General features: G+C 40.2%; 1 protein-coding gene across 4 annotated transcripts in view; it reads left to right on the top strand.

The window, feature by feature from the left end:
* Positions 1-17,981, top strand: part of mafb (v-maf avian musculoaponeurotic fibrosarcoma oncogene homolog b (paralog b)) — a 62,899-nt gene that overhangs the window by 44,212 nt on the left and 706 nt on the right. For 2 of the 4 annotated variants that reach the window (XR_008302360.1, XM_026919188.3), the window contains one exon: positions 5-918. The exons of the other annotated variants lie outside the window; for them this stretch is intronic. The gene's annotated coding sequence lies outside the window, so the exon portion shown is untranslated. Of the gene's footprint in view, positions 1-4; positions 919-17,981 lie in introns of those variants that run through there. 4 annotated transcript variants of the gene reach the window in all.

Raw genomic sequence — 17,981 nt, 5'->3', positions numbered from 1 at the left:
TCAGTGATCTGACGGCAATACTAGTGCACCCAGCGAACTGCACTTACCCATCCATCCCCGCCCCCCTCCCTCTCTCTCGGGTGTCGGCACTCGGTCCGTGTTTCCGCTGGCTGGATAGCGTTACTGGCTGTTTCCTCATATTAGCAGAGCTATCAGGTCGAGCCATCGATCCCTACTGAGAGCGCACTGAGGAGAAGCCCTTCACTACTGCTGCTGTCTTCTTCAGTCAGAGGGGAAAGGCGGCCCAGAGAGCTGCACTCTGTGTGTGTGTGTGTGTGTGTTTATTTCAGAGACTCTCTTTATTTATCTGTCACATTCTGTGTGTGTGACGTGTAAATAAGAGATGTGTGCTCATACAGAACACACAGTAACAGCTTTTGTCATCTACTTCATTAGTTCACTGAGGGTATGGCAGTGCAAATACATAACACACACACACTCACACACACACTCACACTCACAAAACAGTGTTTTGTCTTTGCCTAAATAGTTATAAAATGCTTTATGCTCATATTTACTAAACTCATTAGTGTATAATTGACTTGTCCTAAATACTAACTCTAATAAAATATATTGTTTCAAAAATCTATTATTAATGTGAGTAACTATATTATTTTATATTGATTGAATTGAATTTATTTGAACAAAGGAGTTGTAAATATTGTATATGTTTTTAGGTATAGTGATCAATTGTTTTACTGAATAAACCTATTTTAATATATTCTCTCATTTACTTAATTGGAAAACTAAACTCGGATTGACTAGGACACAGAAATAAGGATCACTATTTATACCACTGTTATAACATAGTTTGCAATTATCTCTAGAATTTTCATGGGATATTAATACCATATTTGGACGTGCTGTTATAATCTAATTGATATGTCCGTGTGTGTTTGGCTTGTCTGTAGCACCTGTCACTATCAGTGCAAAAAAAAAAAAAAAAAAATCTGACCTCATTGACACCTATACTGTTCTCAAGAAGAACAAACGTTTACAGTTTCTAAGTGTATGCTGATACCTTTGAGGGATTCAGGGTTCATTTCAATAACAAGCCATTTTCCATGTCAGGATTCTTCCTGTAAATCAAAAGACTTTGTTGCTGTCGTTGAAGTTGCAGACAGATCCTGGAAAATAACAACACAAAAAGCTTGGGTTTAGATATCAGAGTATTGCAGTGACGGTTTTAAAAGTTAGGACGTGTGAAACTAACATATCTTAATCACACACACACACCCACACACACAGTATTTGAGCTTTAGATATCTTAGCAGAGCTGAAGTCTCAGAGTAGCTGCTGCATCCATTGTTTAGATAAAGCGCACCGCTGTTCACTCTTCTCCCCGCCGTTTGTCTCCCAGAACATTCTGCTGTATTTGTTGTCGTTATCACTTCACACATTTGTGTTTGGCATGCAGCAATGCTGTGGGTCATTTAAACGAGTAAATGGAAGTTAATTACACACGTGTATAATTTGTTTATCACAAACGCAGACTGTTAGAATGAGACTAATTTATCTGGGAAATTAGACCTTAATTATATCAATAAGAGCATTAATTATCTACCCTGCACGGCTGTGCGCTACAGCACGCTGCTACCTCTGTCTGTATAGGAACTGTACAGTAAACAATAATGGTCCATAAATTAATATGCTTAGCAGCTATAAATAGTCATTGTTTATAGTAGATTCATGTACATGAAAGGGCTTGTGTATGTAATTGCTATGTGTAGTTAATCCTATACAATAGCTATTGCTGTCCATCTGTCAGCGTGGTGAATGTGCTATATTTCACAGCTTGGTGTGTGCAGACGGAGCTCCAGTGCAGTGTTAGGGCACACCAGTGGCTGCCTGAGGTACTGCACAGACTGGGTGTCTGACCAGATTTGTGCAGGTGTGTGTGTGTGTGTGTGTGTGTGTGTGTCTTTCTCTCTCTCTCTCTCTCTCTCTCTCTCTTGTTTTAGATCAGTATCAAATGATTCATCATATCAGTCAAGCTCTGAAAAATTGTTTTCCTGCACTAGGAAATCTGAATCTTCAGTAGTCACTACTTTCCTTTCTTAGCATCCCATGTTCACCTGTAAGTGACGTGTCCCACCTCAGCATCATGGCTGACCCCGGCCCTGCCTGTGTGCACTAATGAATAGCTACATGAGAGGAAGTTAATGGCCATGTCATAAAGCCACAGGCTGAGTGTGATTGATGTCTGTTCATTAAAAGCCAGTGTTGAGATACTATCTGTGCAATCTGTCATTCACCACTCAGATTAACCTCACCTCCTGCCTCTCACTGACAGGGAAGGGTTTTTTTTAAAAATAAATCTTCACAAATACTGAAAAGTCTATTTTACACGGTGGCTGTCATCTCTGTCCTGCTCCGCAAGTATAGAAAACATAGCTTTTCTCAAACTTGTAAAAACAGACCCCTAATAATCAATTTATTTTATGAATATAAATTTATTTTATGAATATAATCCAGTTGTTGGAATATTAGGCACATTTGATAAATATGTACAATTATTTTTTATTAATTGAAGCCATTAGAGAGAGCTTTTATTTTTGAATTTTTCCAGCCACCGAAATGTTATAACACATTTTAAAATGTGAACATATATTAACATTCCAGTCCAATTTTTATATTTGTGTTTAAATGACTAAGCTTTAGATTAAGAAATATGATTTTAATAAGAATAAATAACATGTCCTAAACAGCCAAGAGAACTACAGCTAATGGAAGAACTAATGTAGAGGGATCTCTGCATGTATAGTTGTATAACTGTATATATAATTTTTTTTCTTTTGAGCCTTACATTTGCACAGTAAAGCAGTGTGGTGCCAGTACTAGTCTGTTTGATTAGCTGCAGTCAGAAGTCCTTCATCAGAGCTCAACTGTGTGTGAGTGTGTGTGTGTGTGTGTGTGTGTGTGTGTGTGTGGGTGTGATCTCACTGTAATCAGTTAAGCCAGCTGACAGAGCGGTGCACATTATTGTGTTATCTATATCAGACGCAGGGCTGTGTCCGTGTCTTTGCATGATGATGGACCTGAGCAACGGTGACTGGAGTTAATGGCTTTTTAAATGTCATGGAATGTCACAGAATGATAAAATGGGAATCGGTTATCCCAGGTTAGAGTGCTCATCTCTTTGAGAGAGGAAGACTTGTTTACGTGTTCAGTCATTCTCTTGTTCAACTCTTTTCTCTTTCTGTCCCGTCACCCCACCCCCAACACACACCCAGAAATGTGACAGGAGTTAGTGTGTATGCTTTGTGATACAGGGTGTTAGAGTGTGACGTTCTGTGAGTGAGATGAGTGAGTGAGTGTGTGACAGGTGAAAGACTGTGTCCACAAGGTGTAATAAAGTAAAATGTCTGTTCTCTGCACTTCTTTTCTTGTCTTGTCTTTTGACTTGTCTTGTCTCATATATGGTTTATATAAAGCATCACTGTCTGTGTCTGTCTTTCTCTGAGGCAGTGTTAGCTGTGGCTCTGCTCTGTTCGAGCTCATCATTAGGGCTGTGGCTGCTGATCACACACAGCTTTAACCCAGCGCTCTTAAAGCCTACACAAATCCCCACTGGCCTGCTGCGTTCTGAAGGAGAGGAGGAGCGGCATGGGTCAGTGTGCTGAGCTATGATATCTAGGATCAGTTTTTGTCCTAGTGAATGTGATTATGTGAAGGAGATGAGCTGATCAGAGACGTGCAGAGTTAATCACAGCACAAAGCAGTGTGTTACTGTATACTGTTCCTGCCATGGTGCTGGTTATTGATAATTCTTACTTTGTCTCTAAATTTATTTAGATGTATTTAGTATGCTAGATAAATCATAAAGGATTTAACAAGACAATATTTAGTTGCTTTGGTGAGACGTAAGTGCAAATTGAGACATTGACTATTTCTGGAGTGTATAACCACTGTATAACCACTGTAATCTATAATAACTAAAACACTTTTAGTATTTTTAGTATTTAAAACATATTTTGTTAGTGATCTCCACTCACAAAACAAATCCTATAATCACAGAGCCCAGATTGAGACCCATGGTTATAATGGAACCTGTGACTGAAAGTAATACATTCTGAAGGACACTATAGTGTCATATTTAGGTCTATTTATTATGCTAGAATCTTAGGGGATTTAACATGATAACACTTTGTTGCTTTGGTGAGACAAGAATGCAACACTGATTCACTGACCGTTTCTGGAGTGTTAGTTTATCGGTGTGCTGTGTGCATTTTGTTTTTCTCTATTTTCTGATGTTATACTTATTATGCGACTAATTTAAGATATTGGGATTATGGAACAGTGTTGGATACATGGGTTTTGTTTTAATTTAACTATAACTGAAGTCCCAGATGCTGCTTATTATTAGAGATAGGTTTTTTTCCTTCCCCTTATCATGTTTGAAGTATGTCTGTCTATAATCCAGGCCCAATTTAATGATTTTTTTATTCTGTTCTGTTCTATTCCATGTCTCACCACGCTGCTTACTTTAGTGCATCTCATCTGTGTATTCAGGCCGCTATCCAGCGCTGGTCTGCAGTCCTGTCCCCTCACAGTGCTCGTGTGCTTTGGCCTGTAAACTCAGCATTGTAAACAGGAGTGCTGGGACTGCGCCACTACATCACACACATTAGTCCTCATTTATAGAGCCTCCTTATGCATATGAGCTTCTCTCTCACCCCATGCTCCAACCTGCCAGACTGACTGCATTCTAATGGGCCCTACACACACACACACACACACACACACACACACGAACGCACGCACGCACGCACGCACACACACACTGCATTCTAATAGGCCTCAGGACAATTAAAAGCACCAGGGGCCGGTCGGGGTCACGGGCACACCACCGCCTATGACTCGCATTATGCAGGGTCGTCAAGCACACACTAATTACGGAAGATGATTTAATTAATGGCGCAGTGATACCCGCCACTTGCAATTAAGCATCTTGATACGCATGTATTTTTCAGCATAAAACCACACCTCCTTCGTTAACAACTTTCTCTACAGGAAGCACACTTTAATACAAATAAAGTCATCAATCAACTCATCATATCTATCTTATAAATACTGCATTTTGCATTTCAAACATCTATTTCAGTTCATCACTAGTTTATTAATTGGTTCTGCCCAGTTGTCAGCGTATCGTAAATTGTTGCCTAACAGTTTCCCAGTTAACCCCAAGACAGAGTGACCCCTGCACTGAAAATCTGAAACCCTGTCACTCTGAGCCGCTCTTGTTTGTTTTCCTGCTTCCATTAATGATTTAATTCATGTAGTTAATCAGCGGTAAATTGAGACAAGGCAGGATCGTGTTGCTCAGTCAGTGTATAAACAGGGCTGAAATCTGTCTGCTGCACTGTTTATGTACCAGTCTGGCTGTGTGTTCATGGGAGATCACAAAACACGAGTGACACTGGGGAAAGATGTGCAAACCTCCGCTTAGCTCAGAACTGCTCATGAATGCAATGGCTTTTAAAAATCTTTTTTTTTTTTTTTCTTGAAAGAACTAAAACTCTCCTCGACACTGTAGTTTTCTGCTAATGGCCTCCATTCTTATTTGTATGACTCGTACAGGGCACATAAGACACACAAACACGTGCATGGATCTCCAGGGAGAGTAAACCAACTGACTGGGGTATGAGTGATAAAATGTAAAGGATGTATGCTAAATTGGTGCACTGCCTCATGCACTCTGAGGAATTAGACTTCCACGCAGTGATCCGAATCACTCACAGAGCACGCTCACTCTGCATAGGCAAATATCCACACACATACAACATACATTCATCCACGCACAAACACACACCCACAAACAAAATCCAACCTTCCATTATAATGATTCTTACAAATATTCAGAATCAAACAAATTCCTTTGCTTACTGCTCTTATCTCAGGCCAGGTTCATAACATCTGCAGCAGGCCAAGTCAATTCCGCAGCACATCACAAAAAAGGTGTGCATCCGTTAAAATATTTCACCTTTAAAATTCACTGAGGTTATTAATCAGCTTCTGGGTTCTTTCAGACCGCATGCTGTAATTTGTCATTGCTCACAACCAAACATATACACAAGCGCTTGTATACACACACACATTGAGGTGTGCAGATATGCTGCAGTGTACAGAAGGTCTTTCAGTGACAGAGAGCCGCAGCGTGAGTGTATGTGCACTGATAAACGTGAGCTCGCACTCGTCACTTACTAAAGAATAGAGCTGTTCTGACCTGCCCTTTAAAACAGGCCCGAGTTTGAGGAATTGTATGTTACAAGTTATAAAAAGACAGGAGTGTTCATTCATCAGAATAACATTTCGCAGCATGCTTTCACACGTTCAAATTCTTAAAAATTCAAACGACGTATATAGTGTGAAATGTTATAAAGGTTAGAGTTAGGGGTGGGGTTTGTGGTTGTACTTTAACATCGTCCTCACTCGTTGAAATACTTAAGAATTTTGCATATCATGCTCCATTTGATCATCACTAACATGGATTTATTTAATCCTTAAAAAAAACTTAGCAAGGGCTTTATATATATATATATATATAAAGCCCTTGCTAAGTTTTGCTAAGTACCCTATCTCCGCACATCAGAATTTTATATATATATATATATAAAAACTTAGCAAGGGCGTATATATATATATATATATATATATATATATATATATATATATATATATATATATATATATATATATAAGCCCTCGCTAAGTTTTTATATATATATATATATAAAATTCTGATGTGCGGAGATAGGGTCACTACACTCCCGCTTAGCTGACAGCACCAACAGTCCGGAGCAGACTGACCTCCCTGCTTCACTCATTCAGCTCCAATCAATCTGCTGAAATCAAACCCATCAGGTCACCTTTATGATTCTGAGAGAGATGAAATTGAAACTACTGCTATTAAATGCTTGCATGCGCTATATTTAGTGCGGCCATACATTAACACATCTGCAAAAAATGCAGAGTTTTCACACCACGAAATTTTTGCTGAAGTGCCATTAGACAGAAGTCGATATCAATGTTAGAGTGCATGCCAAGTCATTAAAAAAATAAGCTCTCCTCTCCTGTCACACAGCTTTGAATTCACTCGAATCAAGTCAAGGACAAAAACTCAGAAGCATGCATTAGTAGTGTTACTAAATAATACTTTCTGGGCCTGTCTGTGTAAAACCTATGGTGTTGCACTCTTATTCATTTCATGAAATATGTAACACAGACACTACCGACTAGACCCTTTTACGTTTTCAAGAAATGGGCACTTTTGCAAAAAGACAGACATTTGTTCACAATATTATTTTGTCAAGCCGACAGATTGCGAGGAGGTATGTATTAGAGAAATGTGTTTACAACAAAAAGTAAAGAGGGAAGCAAAAAAATGGCCTCAGTTAAAAGGCAGTAAGGACGAGTAAGCAGCCCAAACTGCTTTTCCATGAATGAAACTGCTACGTTGGACTGGGGAAGTGCGCAACGGAAAGGAAAGACGGTGCCGATCCCATTTTACTGCTTGTACAGGAAGAACAGTCTTATATATCTTTTGTGTTCGGGACACATTGATCCATGCATACAATCCGAAGAATTATACACATGCTCACACACACGCACATATATCTTGTTTACCAAAGAAAGTTAATGCAGCTCAGCATACGACCATGGTATCCCGCCAATATTCATTTCAGATAGCGCATAAGCAATTTCATCCCACAAATCAAAAGAGGAAAAAAAACTGACATCTGAGTAATGATGATGATTATTCTATAACATCATAACTCTGGTATTGTCATGCTGTCAGTTTTTCATAAGCCAGATTAAAATATAGTTGTGTTGATGGGAAGTAATTTATTAAAAAGTGCCATTAGGCTTATTTACAACCTGATCCTGGTTTCCTGCCAGTAATACCATTAACTGCAGTGTTGAAACTCATTATGTTATAAAATACACAATAGTAATTGTAAAACAACAAAGGTGCGTTTTTTTTTAACTCAGTTGTTGAGAATGAGATGCCCGTGTTTGTTGGGCCTCTCAGGCTGCCGTAGGGCCACAGTATGTGTTCCCACTGCAGAGCATATGGCCAAGGACAAGCCAAGTGTGATCTCACAGAGTCCTGTGTGTACAGCGCTGTGACTCGCCTCAGCAGCACTACAGGCCTCGTAAACTGACCACGTTATCCTGCTCATACTGTGCACAAAAACACTAGATAATCATCACAATAAAATCTCAGAGTCACATTTATTTAAATGAGACGAGTGATTCGTGCTGCAGGAAATGATTAACTGTCCTCTCATCCCTGCTACGTACAATCTGGTCACCCCCTGAGTGTTTTTCTGACCCCTCAGCCTTAAATCGCCATGATCTCGGTCGCTGTGCTCCACCAAAATGTCATCATAGTGTAAACAGCCAAGACTAGAAAATGAGTCTATAGATTAACATCAGTTCGCAGTGTGTTTAATGTGATCTTTAAAAACTAATGCCAAATATTGGTGTAGAGATTAGCTGGAGTTATATTTGCTGAGAGATTATGTGGAATTAGATTATCTCATGTCAGAGAGAACTCCTGTGCTGGCTTATCACAGTGGTTAATGAGGTTCCCTTTTATTCTTTTTTTTTTTTTTTTTTTCTTACACTATTGTACCAGAATTTATTTTGTTACATATATCCCAAAGAAGCTTGTTAAAAGGAGCTGTATTGTCCTGTTCACGCATGAACTCAGATATACTCAATATTTGCTTTTGCCCACAGCAGTGTGACAAAATCAACAAGCAAACAGTCACAAGCGAACAGTTTAAGCCCTGCACAAGGTGAGAGCTACAGCGAGACGCACAGCACACATGTTCCCCGCTCCTGCAGCTCCACAGGCTTGCGCTCACTGTTGTTAGACAGTTGGGGATACGGCGTGGTAGTTAGGGAAATCTCAGCATAGCTTTTTCGCTAGCTCTATGGCAGGTGTACCACAAGCTGATCAGATGCTTGAGTAACATGCACACATGTCCCCGTGGGTATGGGAGCCAAGATGTAAGGCTCCCTCCTTGGGATTCAGCCCCTTAAATGACACATTCAGTCATGCTGTAGGAGAGCGAGTGAGGATAGACATGTGAGAGTGAGTATGTGAGCGTGGGTGAGATAGAGGCCCTTAGTGAGTTGAGCTGCAGCTGGAAGGCACCATTAGGAGGAACTGGGAGGCATTTGAATAAATCGAGTCATTAGGTAGCCGTTTGTGAGAGAGCCGTCACCACCTGACAATCCAGCAGCGCCAGCTCTCTCTGTCTTTCTCTCTCTCTCTCTCTCTCTCTCTCTCTCTCTCACACACACACACACGAACACATGAACACACACAGCTACTCTCACACTCACGTGCCCTCCTGCGGTTCTGCAGGGCGTCACAAACCTGTTTCCTAAAATACAGGCCTTCTGGTGAGCCAGACTCACACTGTCACTCCTATCAGTTTCACTGCCTTTCATTTTTCACTTTTTATTTGCTGCATATGGCCAAGAAAATGTTCAACATATGGGGACTATTGTTGCTGTACACGTAACTCAACTGTTAATGACAGTGCATGATGTGTTTGTGTTAACCTTATGATGAAGACTACGTCTCTTTGCCTACATGCCTGGAGCCTTATGTTCTTAAGAAAAGATGTGAGAACAGACTAAATTACACAGAGTGGATAAACACTGTTTAGAGCGCATGCATTAACTTAAAAAAAATGCTGATATTCACAACTTGCAACCAAATTATTATGCATAATAATTACAGTGGTGTCCATTGATCACACAACCCATAAATGAAATATGTTATTTAATGAATTATGTATCAAAGCCATGAGAGAGAGAGAGAGAGAGAGAGAGAGAAGGAAAAATGGCCAGTTCAGTAAGATGTGAACCACAGGTGGATATGCATGATTCATAGAGCGATGAAAGGCTAAACAAGCTGCATACGAACGAATCTATATGATGCCGTTTGATTTAACGTACACGGCATGTAGTTTAAACAGCTCTAGAGATTCAATATGCAGAAAAGCCTTTCTTTCTAACAACAATGCAGGAAATTTCTGTTTTCTAGCTGCTAGAAGATGTATATATGCAAAGTAGAATGGAGTGATTCTGAGACGTTATTTAGTTTTTTTCTATTCCAAGCCCTAAGCCGTTGTCATCAGTCGAAATAATTCTGTAGTTTGTTACTGGTTGGTGTTGTTGGGATTGTTTTCTTTGGTTAAGAGATGCCACTGAGGGGGTTTAACACTTCAAAGCACGCTACGCTGAACATGGTGTATGCCTGAGGTCTCAACTACACAAACACAGGCAGTGTTTAAGGGGTGAAACACACTCACACACATCATTAAGTAATATAATAAAGCAGCAGGGAGAGACCGAGAGAGAGAGACTCGGACTGAGAGATTGTTCCATTGTAAAGAAAAGAATAGTTAAATATTATGCCATAAATTAATTTTATATTAACTCCTGTGCACAGTTGTATAAACCGGTGAACTTTTCTTTAATCCCTGCATTTACCGAAATTACAGAGCATTTAATCACGAGAGCTCAGGATCTAAAGCAGAGAGAGAACAAGCAGGAGAAAGATCACCTCTGTTATGCAGTACGTCAGGAGTACATCTGCCCTACACATCTGGCATTCTGCAGTAGTGTTATACTATATTCTTTTAACTATACAAGATGGCTGCCACACATATGCAGTGCTCTTTCATTGTGTTGTATGAGTACATCCTCATAAACTACCAGCAGGAGTTCACTATTAAGCATTGAGGACAGTATGCCAGGACGTGAAGTGACATCAGCAGAAAAACAGGACAGCAGCCATGGCGATGGTGGGCGAGAAGCAAGCAGAGTTTGCTCACATTTGTGTAATTTCTTCATGCCGCTTGACTGCAACAAATTTACATCCCGGATTTGATAGTGTGTATTCGTTAACGTTACCAGTCGACAAAGAAACAGCGACCTAGTACCCCCTATTGGATATCACTTTTAATCCTGCAGGTGCACAAAAAGTACACAGACGACCACATGAATAATGTTGCTTGTGTAGCGACTGTATGGACACACACTAGCTGTGTGAACGCTAGCTTCAGTGTTCTCATTGCTCCATACATTTTGTAAATTCTTAGGTTGTGTAATGACCATATCTAAACAACTCTGTCCCCCCTATCAGTTTCTCACACCCACATCGTCTAAAGACGTGTCAGTAAATTAAGCTGATAAGTGTGAGCTGTGGTAGATGTGTTAGAGCAAGAAAAAATGCAGATGAAGCAGATGAGGGTTGGGAACCAGGAGGCTTTTCTTAAACTTCCTAAATAGCCGGAGCACTTTGGGGACTGCCTCTCCTAAGTTATAAATGAAAACTTTGGAGAAACAATTTGATTTTAACTAAATATTAAGCCATTTTTTTAAAAAGGAAAAGTGCTTATTAAAATGAATTTTGAGTCAGGAAATGTATACATTTGAACTAATGTCATTTAATTACATCTGTCTTAGAATCACATTACAGCCATAAGCCTTTACATTCAGTCCTGTGTGTCCAAACTTTTGACAGGTGTTCTTTTGGTGTCTGAGAGAAACAGGAGCAGACCAAGAACAGCAGAAGACAGAGAGAAGGAGAGACTGAGAAAAGAGCAGCAGAGAGATCTATTCTCGCTGGCAGCCTTAACAAGCCGGATTAAACTGCTAGTCGTTTATGTGCCCGTGACAAATCTATTTATATAATACTTTTGATAGCTATAGATTGGTGCAGTGGTGCAACTTAAAAGGTGGAGAAAAATGAACTTTCAAAGCTAACATGGCGGCTGGAGGTGGCTGTTAACCTGCACTCTAATGAGCAGCCTGTGACAGTGGGAGGTAAACACACACTCGGACTGAGAGAGAGCTGCTCACTTACCACATCTAACACACCACTACATCACAGAGGGACTTTCCTGTGAGGATGAGCTCTGTGAGGTCTTCCATTGTAAAACAGGAATCCCACAAGCTAATATATATTTAATATTAGTTAATATTTTATAGTCTTTCACTTGGTACTTTTGGTAAGTGGGTTGTTGGAATCAGTGTTTCTGAAATTTGTGTGTGTGTGTGTGTGTGTGCTGGCTTTTCACACACACTCAGGTATATGTGTGTGTGTGTGTGTGACCTTGGAGTGGCGGCGCTGGTTAAACAGTGTGTCGGCGAGGCCGCTGGAGCGTGTCTGTGCCGATTATGAATGTTTCATTACTGCCACCTCAGCCTTTAGCTCTGAGCCTTCCTCTAAAGTGCACTGACAAATCCTCTTTCTTCCTCCTCCTTTTTTTTACCTCCACTACCTCTCCATCACTCTCTCTCTCTCTCTCCTCCACTCACTTTCTCTCTCATTTTTTTATCCACATTTTTTCAGCCACCTCCACCCCATCCTTTCTTCCTCTTCTTTTTCTCTTCTCTCATTAATTTTTACTCTTCCTTTCTTTCTCTCCCTCACTCTCTGGTTTTGATGAATCTCTAGGCAGAGGGGAATAATTGTACTTGAGCCCAAGTGCTCATTTTTTCTCATGTTTTGAAAGCTGTGGCAGGTATGAGTTCTCTCCTCTGTTTTCTCCGTCACTGTGCAGCTTCCTAACAAAGGAAACATGACGTAACTCAAAAGTGCCCAAGGTCAGTTTGGCTAAAGACGTCTTGGGTCTTTTTTGGTTTAACAGAGAGGAATAGAGATACAAGAATGAGAGATGAATTATTAAAAATATATACATACTCACTTACGTGAACTAGTTTGGAGAGCCATACATTTTTGTATTGTTTAAATTGTTTAATGTGCCAATTTTACAAAAAGCTGTTTAAAAACAATTTAAGAAATCCACATTCTGTAAATATGCAAATTAGAAACAGCCCCAATCCAACACACACATACACACATATACACCAACCCCTTCTTCTGGCAAACTGGTGATACGTGGCCTGCATCTGCATATAGGAACATGAAAAGCTCTTATATTTTACATGGCAATAATATCTGTCACATGATCAATAATAATTCAGATTTTCAAGATTTTTAAAAGACTTTCAGCTTCCCTGTTTCTTAAAATAATGTGGCAAAACTGATGCATTGACTGCACCTTAGTTTTTACACACTTTTTCCTCTAAAAATATTTAATTATATCATTTTTTAAAACAAAAGTCAAACATATAAAACCCCATGCTGAAGAATGCATTATTTTCTGCACTCTGCACAGTGAGGTAAAACTGTGATTGCTTAATACTAGGTAATGCAATCATCAGAGCAAAAACATCAAATATACACCTACATACACAAACACACACACAAACAAAAAGAAAAGGTTAAACAAAGAAATACACGTGAAAGAAAGATAAGATGCACTTAAGTGTCTCATGGGGAAGAGGGTGTTTCACAATACTGCCACATTTCAGTAATCTAAAGGTCTGAGAGGAAGAATTCATCAGGAAATTAATATAGACTTTTCATAAACACAAATGTAAAGGCATTCACTGTGGGACAATAGCATGTACAGATTTCTTTTATGAGCAAAATTGAGATTTTTTTTTCTCATTAACAAATCGTCAATATGTACACTGACCCTAAATATCTATCAGCTAAGAGCCGGTCCAGTCCACTCCAGTCAGCTAGCGGATTTCATAGAACTAACATCGACTTTATAACAGCACCTAATAAATATTGACCTACATTTTAATCACATGCTAATCTTCAGAGCTGTGGAGATGGCAGTTTATGGTTGGCAGTTGGATGATAAATTTTCCTACTCTCATGCATCTATGGAGTGTATCCTCAGAGAGTGATAGGATTGATTGGAATCATTAAAAATATCTACAGACTTTGGCATTTCACAGGCCAGTAAGCCAATGAAACTTTGAGAATGAGCCGTAATTATTTTCCTACAGCCAATATTAATTTCAAAGTTATAATACACTAAATATACTCATGGTAAGGATTATTGACCAGCTATATTGTATGCTTCGAGGAGCTGAACATAATAACAAAGCGCAGCGTAAGGAAGTTCACAATTCCAATCGTCACATTTTATTTCTCTGTAGCTTTATAAATGCTGTTTACGCGAATGCGAATCGGTGCACAAGCATAATATTTGCACAGCACTTAAAATACTATAGAACTGAAAATACCTGAAAGTAACACATGCTCGGTTTTGTTTCTGGCTACAGTCACTGTGTAGCTAGCAATAAGTGGCTGTAGTTGGTGGTCTCAAAGCTTCCAACTGTGCTATTATAGCCATGCTGCCGAGCAGCAGAAGCATTTTCAGAAAGCCACACCTCTACTACAACTGAGTGTTGTTTAAAGCCATGGGGTATTGTAGAAACGAATGAGTTCGACCAGCCTTTTCAAAACTAATTACGATATTTAAAAAAAAAAAAAACCCTAAACACCAGCAGCAATATTGAGCCAATAAGATGGAATTAAAAGCTCATTCCTGTGCTATAATTGCTCCATGAAGTGTAGATATTAAGCACCTGGTCTACAGTATGGCTGTACAGCTTGCACATCCTTGCCACAGATGTGTGGCAGAGAAACCAGGAGACAGACTGTTGATGAGGTTGGAGAGAATCCACACAGGTCAGGGAGCAGCTTGATATTTACTGACAATCCGTAATAAGCACTAATGATAGCTTTGGTACATGGCTTGTCATAATTCCCTGCCCTCTCTCTCTCTCTCTCTCTCTCATCCCCCCCTACACACACAGCCTCCTCTCTATTTAAACAAGTAGAGAATGAAAGAGTGATCCAGATTGAGAATGTCACTCTAAATGGGGGAAATTAAGTACGCGCAGAGCGTGTGTTCAGAGAGAGGCTTTTGGTTACACAGAAAGCTGTGCAAACAGGAACTGATACAGTCTTATCGAGGTGTCAGTAGCAGAGCTTGTTACCTCAGAACAACCCCTCTGTCCTCTTCTCCACTCTATACCCTGTAGAGCAAGATCATATTAACACGTAAAGCATCACATATGGGGTAACAAGCATTAAGTAGCTAAATAAACACTTCGCAGTTGATCAGTGGCTTGATATTATATACTAAAATCCAACATATTGAATGTGTTTAGTGCCAAATATAGCTGTTGTAGATGATAAGAAGATTGCAATCTTTCAGTGCCGTGCAGGAGGCCACTTTCGAACATTTTTGAAGGAGGCCAAGCCCAGCCTTGAACCTTGGTGCAGTAAACACAGTCAGTCTCACACAAACACACACACACACACACACACACACAAAGGTTTATTAATTATATTAATTATGTAAAATATGAAAGCAATTCAAAACAAACTAATGTTGGAAGTGATACCCCTGGGTGCTGAATTTGCTACTGGACCATATGAAGCCTTTGTGTGCGTTTGTGTGTGAGAGTGACTGTCTTTAATGCACCGAGGTTCAAGGTTGGGCTTTGAAAAATGGCCTCCTGCACGGCACTGAAAGAAAATGTATTGATTAACTATCAAATGATTCCAATACGGTGATCAATAAGGCTTTGTGGGGAAGACCTCAGAGGACCAGCAGTTTCCTTTGAAAAAAGGAGAAAAACATACCCTCATGAATCCTTCAGTGCCTCACACACAAAAGAAATCTTTATCCTTCCTGTAAGGCATCAGTGGAAGCAGTTCCTCTGCACTAACCTGAGATCAGAGTGTAGCTGCTTTAAAGAGATGACTGGGGGGTGGGATTGCTCACAAATCAGTGGACAGGGCAGTGTACTCACAGCATACAGTTGCTTTCATAGTGGATGGTGTGTGTGGGGTTGGGTGGAGCTATCCTCTGTACTGTGCGGACTGTAAGCCTCCCTGCTCTGGCCTCTCTGGAGCTTTCTGCCTTGGACCCTGACTCTGCTGACACTGACTATCCTCATGGTCACTGATGTCTCATTACCAATGCCAATCAATCATAGACAGACCTTAGAATCGGATCACGCTCGCCAAATATATTGATGCTTCATGCATATTGAACCAATTCTGAAAGAGAGAAAAGAAGGCTTGTCTAGTGATCATCAATTAATATAACACTCAAGCTCTCTATCATACATCAATTCCACTGTCCCTTACTTTCCCTTACTTTCTTACCAAACATACATTTTAGGCCATATCTGTTTGATCCAGTGCTGCAGCTATGAAGAGAAGATAAGGGGTTATTTGTTATACCAGTAACTGGGGTTGAAATGAGAGTTTATGTGAGCTGGGACAAGCTAGATGGTGCTCTCAACTCACAGGCTGACCAGCAGGGAAAGATGGGGTTTTGCATCAAAAAAGACAAAAAAAAAAAAAAAAAAAATCCAATTCATGGCTTCAAATCAGCCCATTATCATTATTATCATTTTTTCATTCTCACGTCTCATTTAATACACATTTCTAACAGGTTACTTTCCCTAGTAAGTCAAGTGATTTTTAGCCATGGTTCAATGTAGGTCTACAGGGACCATGTCAAAAACGGCATCCTGAAAAAAAAAAAGGTTGAGAATTTTACAGCAAAGCATGGTGTTTTTCTGAGAGAAAGATAGAGAGAGAGGTCAATAGGGGTAGAGAGAGAGAGGGAGAGAGAGAAGTGAACGGGACATAAGCATGGAGGCTGGGAGATTTCCTTTCTATGTTCAGGCCATTTGCAAACAATACACTGTGACACCTGGCTGGCCCAGAAACTCCACATCTGTGTTCCCACTTTATCTGCTCTTATCCAGCATCATGTCTAGCCTATAGGTTCCCACACATACACTCGCTCTCTCCCTCTTCCACTCATGCTTTAGTGCCACTTCAGGTTTACACGCTTCACATCATTAGCTAACCTGCCTCAATATCAGACGAAAACAAGCAATGTCTCATCTCCCTCCCCACATGTCTCTCCCTCCCTCTCCCTCTCTCTCATGCACACATTTATTACACAGTGACATTTTTACTGGTCTCTAGGTTCTGTCCTCCACCATTCAGGAAGGAGATTGAGAGAAATAGAAAAGGAGAGAGAGCATGGAGGAGAAAGGATTCGATCAGAATTAGATAAGTATAAAAAGTATAAAGAGCAAGTTATTTAGTTTTGAAGACTGGCTCACAAAGATTGGCTTTTTGCGGCTACCTGGTGGAGAGGATTGAGCCACGTTTCTCAGAACATCTTGGCCATCTGGTGGGAGGCTGATGTCAGAACTGTGCTGGTATGTGTACTGTCTCCGTGTTGCATCACAGTTTCCTTGCAAAGTACTCTGTGTGTGTGTGTATGTGTGTGTGAGAGCAGAGATAGGCCACCTGCACTCAGGACCCATGCAACCTAAGTGCACAGTACACGACCAAGATAGTGTGTGAGAGAATGTGTGGGTGAGCAAGTGTGTGTGAGAAAGATGCTCTGTCTAACCGGATGATACACAGGATATAGTTGCTGCATTGAAAAACAGACACTGCATTTAAGCGTGTTGGTGTGTAGAATGCTGATGTCCAATGTCTCTAGCGCATGTCCTGTCCTCTCAGGGTCTGAGTCTGGACCTGTCTGTATGCACTATTGATTCCACTCGCTGCCCAAGCACAAAAATGCACGTCAGCTCTGCTGTATGATTGGTTTCTTCATGTGTCAATTACTCTGCTGGAGCGAATAATGTGTGTGACAGGCGGTTTGTTTATGGAGTTGTTCCGGGTCATGGTCAAAGCGCTGCTAAACACACAGGCACTCACAGTCAGACACAGCACAGCTCAATGAGCTACAACTGACCAATCCTGCACACAAAGTGTTGATGGACACTACACCACAATGCCTGGCTTTTATTTCCGCTGAAATAAAATAAAGATGTTTTAATTGAAATGCCACTATCTGTAAATGTATTTGGAATTAAACCTGAAGTGGGCATGGCCTAAATAAGAAGGTTTGTTTGTTGTTTATATAATATTTATAACACTGAAAAACACCAGAGAAAAAAAAATAAAGTAAATAACTATTCATATTCGCTTGTATCCCTTGTTCTAATCAAGGCCTTTCTGTATGTTTCACACCAAA

Source organism: Pangasianodon hypophthalmus, chromosome 9, assembly GCF_027358585.1.
Source record: "Pangasianodon hypophthalmus isolate fPanHyp1 chromosome 9, fPanHyp1.pri, whole genome shotgun sequence".
Classification (NCBI taxonomy): Eukaryota; Metazoa; Chordata; class Actinopteri; order Siluriformes; family Pangasiidae; genus Pangasianodon; species Pangasianodon hypophthalmus.
Note: the sequence above shows the minus strand (reverse complement) of the source record. Positions and strands in the feature narration are given on the sequence as shown.